Source organism: Bufo bufo, chromosome 1 (genome assembly GCF_905171765.1).
Source record: "Bufo bufo chromosome 1, aBufBuf1.1, whole genome shotgun sequence".
Classification (NCBI taxonomy): Eukaryota; Metazoa; Chordata; class Amphibia; order Anura; family Bufonidae; genus Bufo; species Bufo bufo.
In genome coordinates, this window is record NC_053389.1 from 164,919,713 (window position 1) to 164,938,729 (window position 19,017).

Sequence of the window (19,017 nt, forward strand, 5' to 3'; positions counted from 1 at the left end):
CAGGAAGAAGCCATTACTCCAAAAGAAACATAAAAAAGCCAGACTAATGTTTGCAAATGCACACAGTAACAAAGACCTATATTTGTGGAGACATGTCCTGTGATCTGTAGGGCTCCATAGGAAACTAGCAATTTTCACATAGACTCCAATGCTAGTGCATTGGGGTCTATGAGAATAGCAATCTAATGATTGCTTGTTATAGTTCCCTATGGGAACTATAAAAAAGTGTAAAAAAATAAATTAAAGTTTTTAAAAATAAAAAATAAATAAAAATTAAAATCACCCCCCTAAAAATTTTTTTTAAATACACATCATGGGTGTCGCTATGTGCAGATACCCATAGTATAAAAATATATTCCCCATATGGCAAACAGCGAAACGGAAAAAAGCTTAAAAATGGCCGATTCGCCGCTTTTGGTCACTTTATTTTCAATAAAAAAATAAAAAAAAAGTGATCAAAAAGTCATACACACCCCAGAATGGTATCAATAAAAAGTTCAGATCGTCCCGCAAAAAATGAGCCCCCACACAGTTCCGTACACATAATTACAAAAAAGTTATAGGGGTCAAAATATGGCGATGAAAAAATAAAACAGATTTTTTTCCCACTTTTCTTATTATTTTATCAAAACTCAAGAAAAACTATACATATAAGGTATCGCCGGATTTGTACTGACCTGTAGAATAAAAGTAACTGGTCAATTTTATCGCACATTGAACGTCGTAAATAAGAAACCTGTAAAACTTTGGTGGAATTGCTTTTTTTTTGTTGCAATTTTACCCCATTTGGAATTTTGTTCCTGCTTCCCACTACATCATATGCAATATTAAATGGTGGCGTTGGAAAGTACAACTTGTCCTGGCTATGTCAACAAACAAATAAAAAGGTTCTGGTTCTGGTAAGGCAGGGAGCGCAAAACGAAAAAGCAAATTCAAAAAAACCTCGGGATAGAAAGGGTAAAGGATAACAAAGTCAATGTTTTGGAGTAGCCATCACAAAGCCCTGACCTGAATCCTATTGAAAAATTTATGGGCAAAGCTAAAAAGGCAGGTGTGAGCAAGGCGACCAACAAATATGGCTCAGTTACACCAGTTTTGTCAGGAGGAATGGGCCCAAATTCCGACCAACTATTGTGAGAAGCTTGTGGAAGGATATCCAAAACGATTGACCCAAGTCATACAGTTTAAGGGCAATGGTACCAAATATTAATGAAATGTATGTAAACTTTTGACTTTGCAGAAAGCAATAAAAATGCCTTAAAACATTCTCTCTCATTATCCTGGCATTTGGCAAATAATAATAATTATGATAAGGCTACTTTCACACTAGCGTTTTTGTTTTCCGGTATTGAGTTCCGTCACAGGAGCTCAATACCGGAAAAAAACTGATCAGTTTTATCCTAATGCACTCTGAATGGAGAGCAATCCGTTTAGTATGCATCAGGATGCATCTGTTCAGTCCCTCTTAAATTTTTTGGACAAAGAAACTACCGCAGCATGCTGCATTTTTATCTGCGGTCCAAAATACTGCACACTTTCCGGAATGCCGGATCTGGCATTAATTTACATTGAAGTGTATTAGTGCCGGATCCGGCATTAAGTGTTCCGGCAAAACGGAACCGGCTTTCTCGTCTGCGCATGTGCAGACCTTTAAAAATGCAAAAAAAAAAAAAGAATACCGGATCCGTTTTTCCGGATGACACCGGAGAGACAGATCCGGTATTTCAATGCATTTGTCAGACGGATTTGCATCCGGATCTGTCTGAAAAATGCCATTAGTTTGCGTCCGTATTGCCGGATACGGCAGGCAGTTGCGGCACCGGAACTGCCTGCCGGAATCCTCTGCCGCAAGTGTGAAAGTACCCTAATCCCAATTGACCAAAAACAGGAAGGTTTAGGCCTTATGCACACGGCTGTTGGGCGGCCGTGGCCGTATTCCGGCCCGCAAACGGCGGGTCGGCAATCCACGGCCGCCGGCCGTGTGCACCCCGCATCACGGATGCAGATCCATTCACTTGAATGGTGTCCGCAATTCCGAAGATGTGGAACGGAACACCGCAATTGCGGTCCCCAATGCACGGAATGGCCGTGTGCATGAGGCCTTATTCTGATTTCTGAAAAACATGCATATGTGTCTACAGGGAGTGCAGAATTATTAGGCAAATGAGTATTTTGACCACATCATCCTCTTTATGCATGTTGTCTTACTCCAAGCTGTATAGGCTCGAAAGCCTACTACCAATTAAGCATATTAGGTGATGTGCATCTCTGTAATGAGAAGGGGTGTGGTCTAATGACATCAATACCCTATATTAGGTGTGCATAATTATTAGGCAACTTCATTTCCTTTGGCAAAATGGGTCAAAAGAAGGACTTGACAGGCTCAGAAAAGTCAAAAATAGTGAGATATCTTGCAGAGGGATGCAGCACTCTTAAAATTGCAAAGCTTCTGAAGCGTGATCATCGAACAATCAAGCGTTTCATTCAAAATAGTCAACAGTGTCGCAAGAAGCGTGTGGAAAAACCAAGGCGCAAAATAACTGCCCATGAACTGAGAAAAGTCAAGCGTGCAGCTGCCAAGATGCCACTTGCCACCAGTTTGGCCATATTTCAGAGCTGCAACATCACTGGAGTGCCCAAAAGCACAAGGTGTGCAATACTCAGAGACATGGCCAAGGTAAGAAAGGCTGAAAGACGACCACCACTGAAAAAGACACACAAGCTGAAACGTCAAGACTGGGCCAAGAAATATCTCAAGACTGATTTTTCTAAGGTTTTATGGACTGATGAAATGAGAGTGAGTCTTGATGGGCCAGATGGATGGGCCCGTGGCTGGATTGGTAAAGGGCAGAGAGCTCCAGTCCGACTCAGACGCCAGCAAGGTGGAGGTGGAGTACTGGTTTGGGCTGGTATCATCAAAGATGAGCTTGTGGGGCCTTTTCGGGTTGAGGATGGAGTCAAGCTCAACTCCCAGTCCTACTGCCAGTTTCTGGAAGACACCTTCTTCAAGCAGTGGTACAGGAAGAAGTCTGCATCCTTCAAGAAAAACATGATTTACATGCAGGACAATGCTCCATCACACGCGTCCAAGTACTCCACAGCGTGGCTGGCAAGAAAGGGTATAAAAGAAGAAAATCTAATGACATGGCCTCCTTGTTCACCTGATCTGAACCCCATTGAGAACCTGTGGTCCATCATCAAATGTGAGATTTACAAGGAGGGAAAACAGTACACCTCTCTGAACAGTGTCTGGGAGGCTGTGGTTGCTGCTGCACGCAATGTTGATGGTGAACAGATCAAAACACTGACAGAATCCATGGATGGCAGGCTTTTGAGTGTCCTTGCAAAGAAAGGTGGCTATATTGGTCACTGATTTGTTTTTGTTTTGTTTTTGAATGTCAGAAATGTATATTTGTGAATGTTGAGATGTTATATTGGTTTCACTGGTAAAAATAAATAATTGAAATGGGTATATATTTGTTTTTTGTTAAGTTGCCTAATAATTATGCACAGTAATAGTCACCTGCACACACAGATATCCCCCTAAAATAGCTAAAACTAAAAACAAACTAAAAACTACTTCCAAAAATATTCAGCTTTGATATTAATGAGTTTTTTGGGTTCATTGAGAACATGGTTGTTGTTGTTCAATAATAAAATGAATCCTCAAAAATACAACTCGCCTAATAATTCTGCACTCCCTGTATTTATATAGTGTATGTAAACTTCTGGTTTCAACTGTATATGGACAATTTGAACAACTGTAACTGCCAGTATGGACGAAGATGTGTATGGCTGTGTCTGTGAAATGATCGTTTACCAGATGATGGATTGTTAAACTGCTGTTCAGCCGTCAACCAACTTCTATCTAATGTGTATGGCCAGCTTTAAAGTTGCATTAAGCTGTCTGATCCTTTGGTTCCAACTCGGACAAGTGGCACTAGAAGGGTCTTGTAGAGGCTTATTCCCTTGGCTGAGACAAACATGTCAAGGACTCAGGTGGGTAGCTTGGTTGGGTAGCTGCATGACATTTATGATGAGTCTTCATTATGTAATTTTAAGATAAATTGATATATACGGTATATTGTCATTAAAACATTGAGTATATCCCTATTCCCAGAGAATGAAGGGCACAGGTCAGTTTTTCCGCATAGAGAACGCCGTAGGGACAAAACCCAAAAACCTGTGGCTTAATTGACTATTTTTTCTAATTTCACCCCATTTGGAATGTTTTCCCACTTCCCACTAAATTGTATCCCATATTAAATGGTGACATTAAAAAGTACAACTTATCCCTCAAAAAACAAGCCCTCGTACGGCTATGGGAACGGAAAAATAAAGTCATGGCTCTGGGAAAACAAGAAAGAAAAATGAAAACGCAAAAACGAATAAAACCTTCGGTATCCAAGGGTTTAACCCCTTAAGGACCGGGCTCATTTATGTGTCACTTTTACTTAGCCAGGCCATTCTGAGATTGTTTTTTCGTCACATATTGTACTTCATGACACTGGTAAAATGGAGTAAAAAAAAAATCATTTTTATTCATAAAAAAATACCAAATTTACAAAAAAATTTGAAAAATTTGAAAATTTCCAAGTTTCAATTTCTCTACTTCTATAATATATAATTTACATTCCCCATATGTCTACTTCATGTTTGGATCATTTTGGGAATGCCATTTTATTTTTTGGGAACGTTACAAGGCTTAGAAGTTTAGAAGCAAATCTTGAAATTTTTCTGAAAATTTTCAAAACCCACTTTTTAAGGACTAGTTCAGGTCTGAAGTCACTTTATGAGGCTTACATAATAGAAACCACCCAAAAATGACCCCATTCTAGAAACTACACCCTGCAAGGTATTCAAAACTGATTTTTCAAACGTTGTTAACCCTTTAGGTGTTCCACAAGAGTTAATGGCAAATGGAGATAAAATTTCAGAATTTAAATTTTTGGGCAAATTTTCCATTTTAATCCATTTTTTCCAGTAACAAAGCAAGGGTTAACAGCCAAACAAAACTCAATATTTATTGCCCTGATTCTGTAGTTTACAGAAACACCCCATATGTGGTCGGAAACTGCTGTACGAGCAGACGGCAGGGAACAGAAGGAAGGGAACGCCATATGGTTTTTGGAAGGCAGATTTTGCTGGACTGGTTTATTTACACCATGTCCCATTTGAAGCCCCCCCTGATGCACCCCTACAGTAGAAACTCCAAAAAAGTGACCCCATTTTGGAAACTACGGGATAAGGTGGCAGTTTTGTTGGTACTATTTTAGGGTAAACATGATTATTGGTTGCTCTATATTACAGTTTTTTTGAGGCAAGGTAACAAAAAATAGAAATTCTGAAATTTCCTCTCCATTTGCTAATAACTCTTGTGGAACACTTAAAGGGTTAACAATACAAGGGTATTCAGTTTTGAATACCTTGAGGGGTGTAGTTTCTTAGATGGAGTAAATTTTTTGGAGTTTCTACTCTAAGGGTACATCAGGGGGGCTTCAAATGGGACATGGTGTCAAAAAAACAGTCCAGCAAAATCTGCCTTCCAAAAACCATATGGCGTTCCCTTCCTTCTGTACCCTGCCGTTTAGCCATACAGCAGTTTACGACCACATATGGGGTGTTTCTGCAAACTACAGAATCGGGGCAATAAATATTGAGTTTTGTTTGGCTGTTAACCCTTGCTTTGTTACTGAAAGAATGGATTAAAATGAAAGATTTGCAAAAAAATTGCTGTTTTGGGACCGTTTTTATTTTTTGTTATTTATATCGTTGATCTGACAGGTTAGATCGTTTCCTATTTCTATAGAGCAGGTTGTTACGGACGTGACGGACGGACGTGACAATACCAAATATGACTACTTTTTGGGGGTTTTTGTTTCAGTTTTACATAATAAAGCATTTTTTTTTTAAATGTTTTTTTTTAGTGTCTCCACATTCTGAAAGCTATATTTTTTTGGGGGGCGACTGTCTTATGTAGGAGCTCATTTTTTGTGGGATGAGATGTCGGTTTGATTGGCACTATCTTGGGGTGCATATGACATTTTGGTCGCTTGCTATTACACTTTTTGTGATGTAAGGTGACAAAAATGGCTTTTGACACCGTATTTATATATTTTTTTTTGCTGTGTTCACCTAAGGGGTTAGGTCATGTGTTACTTTTATAGAGCAGGTTTTTGCAGATGTGGCGATACCTAATATGTATACTTTTTTATTTATTTAAGTTTTACACAATAATATAATTTTTGAAACAAAAAAAATCTGAGAGCCATTTTTTTTTTTTTGGACGATTGTCCTATGTAGGGGCTCATTTTTTGCGGGATGAGATGGCAGTTTGATTGGTACTATTTTGGGAGGCATATAACTTTTTTATCGCTTACTATTACACTTTTTGTGATGTGAGGTGACAAAAATGGCTTTTTTGACACTGTTTTTATTTTTATTTTTTTACGGTATTTACCTGAGGGGTTAAGTCATGTAATATTTTTATAGAGCAGGTTCTTACGGACGTGGCGATACCTAATATGTATAGTTTTTTTTACTTATTTTACTTTAACACAATAACAGCATTTTAGAAAAAAAATCATGTTTTAGTGTCTCCATAGTCTGAGAGCCATATTTTTTTTACTTTTTGGCTGATTGTCTCATGTAGGGGCTCATTTTTTGCGGGATGAGGTGCCAATTTGATTGGTACCATTTTGGCATACATACGACTTTTTTGATCACTTTTATTACCCTTTTTGGGAAGTAAGGTGGGCAAAATTTCAATTTCATCATAGTTTTTTTTTTTTTATGGCGTTCACCGTGCGGGGAAAGTAACATGACCGTTTCATAGATCAGGTCATTACGGACGCGGTGATATCAAACATGTGTAGTGCATTTTTTTATTTATTTTTTTGATCAGTGATAAATGTGTATTTTAATTTTTTTCACTTTTCTTTTTACATTTTTTTGACCCAGACCCACTTGGTTCTTGAAGATCCAGTGGGTCTGATGTCTGTATAATACAATACAGTACACTATATAGTGTACTGTACTGTATTTTCACTTTACACTTAGGCCTCTTTCCCACGGGCGTGTGCGCCCCGTTGCCGTATTGCGGACCGCATTTGCGGATCCGCAATACACGGGTGCTGTTCTGTGGGCATTCCGCATCACGGATGCGGACCCATTCACTTCAATGGGTCCGCAAATCCGGAGATGCGAAATGGTGTGGAACGTAACCACGGAACGGAACCCTACGGAAGCACTACGGAGTGCTTCCGTGGGGTTTCGCCCCGTACTTCCGTTCCGCAAAAAGATAGAACATGTCCTATCTTTTTGCAGAATGGCAGAATCGAGGACCTATTCAAGTGAATGGCTCCGCGATCCGCTGCGGCTGCCCCACGGACTGTGCTTGTGCATTGCGGCTCGCATTTTGCCGGCCGCAGCACGACCACGGGGCGCACATGCCCGTGGGAAAGAGGCCTTTGTCTGATCAGACTTCTGCCATTAGCAGATCAGACTTAGCCATACAATGGCAAGCCGGAAGCCTGTGAAGGCGTCCGGTTGCCATGGTAACCCTCACCTGCTGCCACAACAGAGCAGCGGGTGATGGGGACCCCCTCCTTCTGTGATCCCGTCAAGAATCGGGGGCTGAAACGGCACAGCAGCCCCCGATGGGAGAGGGAGGGAGCTCCCTCCCTGTTAACCCCATCCATACAGCGGTCACTACGGACCGCGGCATGGAAGGGGTTAAACGGCTGACATCACAGCACAGATGTCAGCCGTTTCAAGCAGAGTGTCAGCTGTGTGCTGACACTCTGCTAAAACCGCTCGGCCATCCTGGAAATGAGAGGGGGCGGCCGGGATGATCGCGCGCCCGCCCGCCGGCACATAACAATGAGGGCTGCAGGGGTGGGAGGGTTAAAAATGAAAAGATCTGTCATTTTGAAGTTTCTGATCAGAAACTTCCGAAAGTGCTGCAAACCGAATTGACCTGTGGTTTGCAGTGATCGCCGATACGGGGGGGGGGGTCACAGGATCCCCCACGGCATTGTCACAGAGTGCCTGCTGAATGATTTCAGCAGGTACTGTGTTCCGATCACAGTCTAGTTATCTTTATATTATTATGTGGATGATACCGTATATAGCATACAGAGATAGGAGTATTGCTATAGAAGTGTAAGAACTATCGATGACTATCTATTTTCCATCTTGCTGACTTCTCTCCTTTGTTTTTTGGCGATATTATATTTTTGTGACATTTGAATTGCATTATAATAAAAAATAATAAAAATTTCATAAAAAAATAATTTTTCTTTGTGAGTTCTATGATTCTTCTTCCTTCATACTTCACTCCCGCTCCGTGGACATAAAATTTAAGAATTTCATTTTTGGGAAAACTTTCCAATATAATCCATTTTTTCCAGGAACAAAGCAAGGGTTAACTGCCAAACAAAACTCAATATGGGTTGCCCTGATTCTGTAGTTTGCAAAAACACCCCATATGTGGTCCTAAACTACTGTTTGGCCAAACGGGAGGACAAAGAAAGAGGGGAACGCCATATGGGTTTTGGAAGGCAGATTTTGCAGGACTGGTTTTGTTTATACCATGTCCCATTTCAAGCCCCCCGTTGCACCCATAGAATAGAAATTCCAAAAAAGTGACTCCATCTAAGAAAGTACACCTCTCAAGGTATTCAAAACTGGGTTTACAAACTTTGTTAACCCTTTAGGTGTTCCACAAGAGTTAATGGCAGATGGAGAAACAATTTTGGAATTTCAATTTTTTGGAAAATTTTCCATTTTAACCCATTTTTTCCAGTAACAAAGTAAGGGTTAACTGCCATTTCAAGCCCCCCGTTGCACCCCTACACTTTTTTGAGGCAAGGTAACAAAAAAATTTAATTCTAAACATTCTGGAACACCTAAAGGGTTAACAACGTTTGTAAAGTAACTTTTGAATACCTTGAGGGGTGTAGTTTCTTAGATGGGGTCACTTTTTTGGAGTTTCTTGTCTAGGCTACATCAGGGGGGGCTTCTAATGGGACATGGTGTAAATAAACCAGTCCATCAAAATCTGCCGTCCAGAAACCATATGGCGTTCCCTTCGTTCTATGCCCTGCCGTGTGGCTATATAGCCATTTACGACCACATATGGGGTGTTTCTGCAAACTACAGAATCAGGGCAATAAATATTTAGTTTTGTTTAGCTGTTAACCCTTGCTTTATTACCGGAAAAAAAGGATTCAAATGGAAATTTTGCCCAAAAATGGGTGTTTTGGCACCGTTTTTATTTTATATTTTTAACGCTGTTCATCCGAGGGGTTTGGTCAAATGTTCATTTTATAGGGCAGATTCTTACGGCCGCGGCGATACCTAATATGTCTGCATTTTAAAATTTATTTAGATTTTACACTATATTATCATTTTAGGAACCCAAAAAAATTATTTTTGTATCTCCATAGCCTGGGAGCTACAGTTGTTTTTTTTTTGTTGGGCGACTATCTCATTTTTTGCAGGATGAGATGCCGGTTTTGTTGGCACTAATTTGGGGTGCATATGACATTTTGATCGCTCGCTATTACACTTTTTATGATGTTAGGTGACAAAAAATGGCTTCTTTTTACACTTTTTTTTTTTTTTTTTTAACGCTGTTCATCCGGGGGGGTTGGGTTACATGTTATTTTTATAGAGAAGATTTTTACGGACGTGGCGATGCCCAATATGTATGGCTCTCAGACTTTGGAGACACTAAGCAGGCATCCTCAAACTGCGACCCTCCAGATGTTGTAAAATTACAGTTCCCACCATGCCCTCCTGATGGCTGTAGGTTGTCTGGGCATGCTGGGAGTTATAGTTTTACAACATCTGGAGGGCCGCAGTTTGAGGATGCCTGCACTAAAAATAATATTTTTGGGAAAAAAAAATGGTTCTGTGTCTCAAGTCTGAGAGCCATTGTTTTTTATGTTCTCTAGGGTACTGTTGGGGATTATAAAAATTTAGTACTCCATGGAAGTGTGATACTCCCTGAAGCAATCGATAATGCAGAGCCCCGGATGATCGGGGTAAGTGTCACATTGAGTGGTGGTGTCCTTCTGTATCCCCCTCTTGTGACACACTCTGCATCTTTTTTGGGTTCGTCTCTTCTTTCCAGTATGGGGGACCACACCTGGAAAATGTTGGCCAGGGACGATCCGGGCGCCTCCAATTCCCGAGGTACTCCGGCCTGCTCTTTCCCGGTCTGAAAAAAACAGCTCCTTGAGGACTGCCTCATAGAATTGGAGGAATGTCCCTGTGCTGCCAGGATAGTACAAAAGCGTTGTACAAGGCAACCTGTACCAAGTAGACTGCAACTTTTTTGTACCATGCCCGAGTTTTGCCCATGGCATTATATGGCTTGAGGACTTGATCAGAGAGATCAGGTCCTCCCATATACCGATTGTAGTTGACTATACAATCGGGCTTGAGGACCGTTGCCGCAGTACCTCGCACAGGGACAGGGGTGATGCGGTTACCGTGGATTGTGGACAGTATAAGGACATCCCTCTTGTCCTTATACCTGACCAGCAACAGGTTTCCACTGGTAAGGGCACGGGTCTCACCCCTGGGGATAGGTACCTGGAGGGGGTGGGCAGGGCGGCTGCGCTGATTTTTCCGCATGGTCCCACAAGCGAACGTGGATCTGGCGGCAAGGGACATGAACAAGGGAATGCTAGTATAAAAGTTATCCACGTACAAGTGGTAACCCTTATCTAGCAGTGGGTACATAAGGTCCCACACGAGTTTCCCGCTAACACCCAGAGTGGGGGGACATTCTGGGGGTTGAAACTGAGTCTCCCCTTGAACGCAACGAGAGACTCATCAACCGCGACCTCCCTTCCAGGTACGTAGGCCTGCGCAAATTTGGCCCCGAAGTGATCGATGACCGGCCGTATCTTATACAGACGGTCATAGGCAGGATCACCTCGGGGGGGACATGCTGCATTATCTGAATAATGCAGACATTTCCGGATGACCTCAAACCGGGGACGTATCATGGCCATACTGTAGAGTGGGGTCATGGCCATACTGTAGAGTGACACTGGGTTTTTGCACCAGACCTATGTGCAGCACGAGGCCCCAAAATGTCCTGATCTCGGCTGCACTGACTGGGGTCCAGCCACCGGGTCTAGCCAAAAAGGAGCCCGGGTGCTGAGCAACGAAGTCAATTTCAGTAAACCCCACTGTGGGAATCTGGATTCCTGAATTGCCAACAAAATCCGGAATCTCGGGCTCAAAATCCACTGGGGGACACCAGCTAAGTTCACCGGCAGGGGGCTCCGGGGGACTTATTTGGTGGGCCGGGAAACCAGTACGAGCCCCAGGGCGGCTCGTACTAGGGTGGGCCACAGGGTCCCTAGCATGTGGGGCCCCTGGCTCCGCCTGGCGGCGTCTCTGCCGCCTTGGGGGCTCATCGTCATCAGATGATGAGGAGGAGGATGCGGATGACAAGAGGAACGTGGGGTCATCCTCATCCTCACTGGGGCTCTCTGAGTCGGAGGCAATCTGGGTGTATCCGGCGGGCCATGGGTATGTGTGTGTGCGTGTGTATGTGCGTGCGTGTAAAACTTTATTGTATGTGCGTGTGTGTGGGGGCACGGGTGTTCGCGCGTACTAAAAAGTAAAAAAATTAATAAAATGCGTAATCGTATTGAGCTGCAGAATAAGAATGTCATGTCATTTTTAGTGCACAGTGAACGCCGTGATGTAAAAAACCCAAAAACCTTGGCGGAACTATGGTTATTTTACCTCACAAAGAATTTTTCCCCGTTTTCCAATACAAAACATGGTAAATTTAATGGTACCATTAAAAAATTCATCTTGTCCTGCAAAATATAAGCCCTCATATGGCTATGCGAACAGAAAAATAAAAAAGTTATGTCTATTGGAACTTGGGGAGGAATAATAAAAAAAGAAAATAGGCCTAGTCTTTAAAGCAATGCTTTTCTTCTTACACTCACAAGATTTGCACAGTTGGATAGCTGAGATCATGATGTGTGAATTACAAATATGTATCACTGGAATTACCTCTCTTGTGTGAAAGTTTTTCTTGTCTTGTTCTCTAGTGACACCCAGAGCTGCATTCAAAATCCTGCAATTTCCAACAGCCCCATGCTGGCTCAAGTGTCTGTACAGGGCATGGTCTGTTATGGGTCTTAAAAGATAAAGGGAGATTTATCAAAAATAGTTCAGTGGAGAAAGGTAGCAGTTGCCCATAGTAGTGTAGTGATTTCTTTATGGATCTCAGCTAAAACCATAGAGGTACAGTGGATATAAAAAGTCTACACACCCCTGTTAAAAGGTTTCTGTGAAGTAAAAAAAATGAGACAAAAGATAAATCATTTCAGAACTTTTTCCACCTTTAATGTGACCTATAAACTGTACAACTCAATTGAAAAATAAACTGAAATCTTTTAGGTGGAGGGAAGAAAACATAAAAATAAAATAATATGGTTGCATTTTATTACAGCACTCAGTCTTTTTGGGTATGAGTCTATCAGCATGGCACATTTTGACTTGGCAAGATTTGCCCACTCTTCTTTGCAAAAACACTCCAAATCTGTCAGATTGCGAGAGCATCTCCTGTGCACAGCCCTCTTCAGATCACCCCACAGATTTTCAATTGGATTTAGGTCTGGGCTCTGGCTGGGCCATTCCAAAACTTTAATCTTCTTCTGGAGAAGCCATTCCTTTGTTGATTTGGATGTATGCTTTGGGTCGTTGTCATGCTGAAAGATGAAGTTCCTCTTCATGTTCAGCTTTCTAGCAGAAGCCTGAAGGTTTTGTGCCAATATTGACTGGTATTTGGAACTGTTCATAATTCCCTATAGCTTAACTAAGGCCCCAGTTCCAGCTGAAGAAAAACAGCCCCTTGGCATGATGCTGCCACCAGCATGCTTCACTGTGGGTATGGTGTTCTTTTGGTGATGTGCAGTGTTGTTTTTGCGCCAAACATATCTTTTGGAATTATGGCCAAAAAGTTCAACCTTGGTTTCATCAGACCATAACACCTTTTCCCACATGCTTTTGGGAGACCTCAGATGTGTTTTTGCAAAATGTAGCCTGGCTTGGATGTTTTTCTTCGTAAGAAAAGGCTTTCGTCTTGCCACTCTACCCCATAGCCCAGACATATGAAGAATACGGGAGATTGTTGTCACATGTACCACACAGCCAGTACTTGCCAGATATTCCTGCAGCTCCTTTAATGTTGCTGTAGGTCTCTTGGTAGCCTCCCAGACCAGTTTTCTTCTCGTCCTTTCATCAATTTTGGAGAGACGTCCAGTTCTTGGTAATGTCACTGTTGTGCCATATTTTCTCCACTTGATGATGACTGTCTTCACTGTGTTCCATGGTATATCTAATGCAGGGCTCGACAAATCCCAGGCGCCAGGTCGCCATGGCGACCAGGAATTTAGTCCTGGCGCTTGGGTATTTGTCAGCCCGTTTTCAAAGGTGCCCGGGCGATGCGTGCGGTCCACGGAGCTGCCGTTCTGTCCGGAGGCAGCACCGTTTGAAACATCTCCTCAGTGTGAGTCAGCTCCGGCACAGCACACACAGAGAGTGAGACGCTGGCAGCAGGGAGGGGAGAACTCGGGAGGAGTGTAATCTGATCCTAGAGTGGAAGCTGCTTCTGCCAGCCCCTCCCCTCCCCGCCCACCAACCAATCAGAGCTCAGGCACCGCAAGCACTAGCAGCTCTGGGTCACTGACACAAGTACAGGAGGGAGTCTAGAAAGAATCGAATGAGTCTCAGGTTAAAAGAATCTAAAGATCCGACTTAGTTAGAGACTCATTTGATTCTTTGAGTTAAAAGAGCCGTGAGTCAGACTCTAGAACAGGTTACACTGAGGCTGTCGGCTGATGCTTTTGTTGCAGCAGTGATAAGATTAAGGGACAGGAGCAGAGAGATAAGAGAAGTGACAGATGACACAGAGTTTAGATTACAGGTTGAATTAACCCTTTAGGATCAAATTGGCTTCTCAAGGAGATATATATGTTAAAGGCATCCCTTCTTCTGTCTCATTCAGTAGCTATATAACTAAGGGTACTTTCACACTTGCGGCAGGACGGATCCGGCAGGCTGTTCACCCTGTCGGATCCGTCCTTCCGCTGTTTCGCCGGACCACCGCTCCGTCCCCATTGACTATAATGGGGGAAGAGCTCTGGCGCAGCACGGAAGTGCATGGTGAAAGGCCGCCGGACTAAAAGTACTGCATGTCCAACTTTTTAGTCCGGCGGCCTCTCACCGCGAACTGCCGTGCTGCGCCGGAGCTCCACCCCCGTCCCCATTATAGTCAATAGGGTCCGGGGACGGAGCGGCGGTATATGTAACATGGTATACAGCATTATTGGGGGGCTCCATGGAAAAGTGTGGGGGGGAGCACTATGGGTGCACCTACTGGGGGCTTTATGACGCGGCTCCGCCTGGCTCCTAACTTTTTTAGCTGGCTCCTAGATTCCAAGGAAATTTGTCAAGGCCCTGATCTAATGCCTTGGAAATTCTTTTGTACCCCTTCTCCTGACTGATACCTTTTAACAATGAGATCCCTCTGATGCTTTGGAAGCTCTCTGTGGACCATGGCTATTGCTGTGGGATGCGACTAAGAACATTTCAGGAAAGACCAACTAGAGCAGCTGAACTTTATTTGGGGTTAATCAGAGGCACTTTGAATGATGGCAGGTGTATGCTGACTCCTATTTAACATGATTTTGAATGTGATTGCTTAATTCTGAACACAGCTACATCCCCAGTTATAAGAGGGTGTGCACACTTATGCAACCACATTATTTTAGTTTTTTTTTGTTTTCTTCCCTCCACCTAAAAGATTTCAGTTTGTCAATTGAGTTGTACAGTTTATAGGTCACATTAAGGCCTCATGCACACGACCGTGCCGTTTTTTGCAGTCCACGGATCCGCAAAAAACGGAAGCCGCCCGTGTGCCTTCCGCAATTTGCCCATTGTAGAAATGCCTATTCTTGTCCGCAAAACGGACTAGAATAGGATATGCTATATTTTTTTGCAGGGCCACGGAACGGTGCAACGGATGCGGACAGCACACGGAGTGCTGTCCGCATCTTTTGCGGCCCCATTGAAGTGAATGGGTCTGCACCCGAGCCGCAAAAAATGCGGCTCGGATGCGGACCACAAAAACGGTCATGTGCATGAGGCCTTAAGGTGGAAAAAGTTCTGAAATGATTTATCTTTGTCTCATTTTTGTACATCACAGAAACCTGACATTTTAACAGGGGTGTGTAGACTTTTTATATCCACTGTATGTCTGTCACCATAGTTCTGACAGACTCCAAGTATCTGCAGAATTGTGAATGCAACTGTGTATGTAACGAGAGTGTAAGACATGAGGTGATTTAAGAATAGTGAAGGAAAACTAAAGTGAAGTGGTTTCCCTTTAATTATTTCTTACTGAATGTGCAGAATATGAATCTAAGTATCTGTACTCTGCAGTAGATTATGGGGAAGTTTATAGAATATATTTTTCTAAACTGAACAAATCTTGTGGTGAAGAGTGAATAGAAGAGCTTAAATTCATTCTGCATGGAAGTTATGTTTCTGCTTTCAGGAATGAACAAGAAGAGCAGCTTGTCTTTAGAATTAGTAATTTCCATGTAGAAAATGAAAGTGGTTTCTTTACATCCTCCTATGGATATTTGTAATTACTATACTACTGCCCATCTATGTGCAAAAATATACAGTAACTACTATTCTGCCCCTATTTACAAGAATATAACTACTATAATACTGCCCCATGTACAAAATATAACTACTATAATACTGCTCCTATGTACAAGAATATAACTACTATAATACTGCCCCATGTACAAAATATAACTACTATAATACTGCTCCTATGTGCAAGAATAGAACTACTATAATACTGCCTCCATGTACAAGAATATAACTATTATAATACTGCCCCCTATGTACCGTACAAGAATATAACTACTATAATGCTGCTCCTATGTACAAGAATACTATAATACTGCCCCTATGTACAAGAATATAACTACCATAATGCTGCTCCTATGTATAAAACTATAACTGCTATAATATTGCCTGCTATGTACAAGCATATAACTACTATAATATGGCTTCCCTTTTTACTTACAGACATTATATACGGTATTTATTATGCCCCTTGACACTAAGCACTTGCAGGTTGTGTGCTCTGCACTTGTCTCCATCTTCTCATTGACAGTGACTCATTTGCCTGTCTAGTGTGAGATCACTTTGGCAGCAGATCAGGAGGTGGAGCAGAGTTTTGGCTGATTTTCTATCACAACATGAGTTTAATATTGCTGTCGTGTCACTGTCAGTAATAAGGGGGCCTCAGGATCTTGCAGCATAGAAATAATATTTGCGCTCAGGCTCCATACATAGCGGATGATGAGGAATGATGAGACGTATTATATGGACATAGACGGCTCCTCTCCACTGTGATATGCAAAGAGAAGAAGAGGTGCTGTATATTAGATATTCTATGCATACTAGTAGTAGTCAGGCTGTTATCAATGCTTATATTACTATGTAATGTGTGATTTGTACTTATTCTGCATCTCTCCATCAGCTATACACGTGGTGGAAACTGATGTGAAAACATTTCTCAATGCAGTTCTATCTGGAGCACACTGGACCCTTCTAGAGAGCCAAGAAACGTGCACCTGGATGTGGTAACCACTGACTTTCAAGGGTCTGTACATAAGAACCATTGCTTCATAAAGACTGGACCCTCTTAACTGTCGCACCCCCGTGACAAGGATATTGGAACAAATGTCTGCAGCCAAGGACAGCAACTTGTCTGTAACTTGGATCCCTGGAACCATTACAACTTCATAGCCACAGTCTTATAAAGTATCCTGGAATTATAATACTGGGCCTAGTTACCATCAAGCCTCCATAATCACCTGTTAGTCAAAAAGCAAAGGAACTGTACCCTAGAACTTGGGCGTCATCATGGACCTGAACCTCAGGACCATCTCTCTATAAGGAACCAGTTAAGGTAATTACTGCTCTGGGGTTCTTCTTTGTAGACAATCCCGTTTTGTTAAAATGATCCTCCAATAATAAGGTGACAACGTGTCCTATTGTGTCATCTCCTGTAACCTATAGAGGAACCTAACAGTAAAGTGTATGTTCAGACCTGGGATTCTGCCATATCCCACCGCTTCAGTTTCTGCTGTTGGTTTTCATTTTGTATGGTGCGGATCTGCTCTCAGTTTAGTACATTCCTCTCTGCAGAAATCCTCGTCCACATGAACTGTGGTACAGCCTCCCATTGAAAACATTGGGAGGCGGTTTCAGTGTAGATTTGGCGCAGTTTTCAGCACCGAATGAATCGGTGCTAAAACCTTGGCCCATCATTTCTGAACATATCCTTAGGGGTACATTTTTTAAGTGATATACTCCACAGTAGTGGTGTATTAAAGTCGCCGATTTTGGCGCACTGCATTTTCGCTGCAAAATAAGGTGACTTTTATCCGCTCATACGACTTTTCCAAAGTGGCGTAAAAAGAGGGCAAGGTGTGGGCACGGAAGCGGGCAGGCTGACAGGCCCTGCTCATTTATAATTTTCCTTGCTGGTTTTTGGCTTGGAAAATAGATGGTGTAAAGTTAGGTCTGTCGGAGAAAGCGCCAAACTTATGTAGAGGCCTGCGCCTAGGAATATTCACCACTTCAAGGGCAGTGGTGATGGTAGGATACATGGCAGTCACTGACAACTAATCCGAAGGGAATCATCATGTGGGATAATGTGGCGACAATGATCTAGATCAGGGATCACTAACCTTCTGCACTCAAGCTGCTGTGAAACTACAACTCCCAGCATGCACACTTACTCGGCTGTTCTTGTAACTTCTATAGAAATGAAAGCAGGATTTTGGGAGTTGTAGATTCAGAACAGCTGGAGTGCCGGAGGTTTCTGGTCCCTGCTCTGGATCAATGCATGAAAAATTAATTGGAAACCTCTGAGGCTGCGCCCTCTAAACATGACACAATCTATGGAACCCCAGAGACTGATAGATGGACTGCCAGGGAATATAGACTCAATCACAGAGTAGCAAACAAAATTCTCTTAAAACTTAAATTTTTCCACAACGATACCCCCAAGGATAAACTAACAATGTCCCTCCTTGACCCTACCTAGAGTGGAACACCCGCCCTGATAAGGTTGATCCCACTGCCTTCAAAACTATCCCTGGATGGTCCTAATGGAAGTCTCAGGTGTACTTAAACAGATAGTTGTAGGATTGCCTGTGGGTATAGGGCAGGGATGGCCAACCTGAGGCTCTACAGCTGTTGCAAAACTACAACTCCCAGCATGCTCAGACTACCTACAGCTATCAGCCTGCAGCAGAGCATGGTGGGAGTTGTAGTTTTACAACAGCTGGTTGACCATGCCTGGTATAGGGTGTCCAAGGAAGAATGTAACCCTGCTTGACCCTACCGAGAGTGAAACACCTGCCCTGATAAGGTTGATCCCACTTCAGAGCTGTTACAAAATTACCAGTCTAACCAATGACATTGTGTCTTTAAGTTAGTTTAGTGCTCTCATTAAGAGAAGCAAAATATGAGTATTGCAGGTTTGATACCTTTTACGTTTCAATCTTTTTATTGAAGTTTTTCTTAATAACATACAAAGTATACACATTTTCAGTGGACGCAGCCACCTTGATATTTCACATCATGTTTAAGTATAAAGGTCGACCTCCTAGGGTTTCAATGAGAGCGACCAATTCGTAGACTTGTATACATGTTGCCTGGATCTATGCGCCACGACATCCGCATTCGGTCCTTCCAAACATGACAGACGACGCGACTATTTGAAATATCTTTCAGAATATATTCGGATGATAATTTGTGTAGTAGCAGATAAACTAACAACTACAACTGGCTCTCTCAGTGCGTGTATGTTAGAACATATCTGTATACCCAGTATCGGGTATTAAGGTTGGTACCTGTGATGTTTTTTCGAAGGTTCCC

General features: G+C 42.5%; 1 protein-coding gene across 6 annotated transcripts in view; it reads left to right on the forward strand.

Annotated features, from left to right (window-relative positions):
* Window positions 1–19,017, forward strand: part of LOC121000900 (CMP-N-acetylneuraminate-beta-galactosamide-alpha-2,3-sialyltransferase 4-like) — a 295,630-nt gene that overhangs the window by 35,023 nt on the left and 241,590 nt on the right. For all 6 annotated transcript variants that reach the window (XM_040431673.1, XM_040431663.1, XM_040431688.1 and 3 more), the window contains exon 2: window positions 16,607–17,038. The gene's annotated coding sequence lies outside the window, so the exon portion shown is untranslated. The remainder of the gene's footprint in view (window positions 1–16,606; window positions 17,039–19,017) is intronic.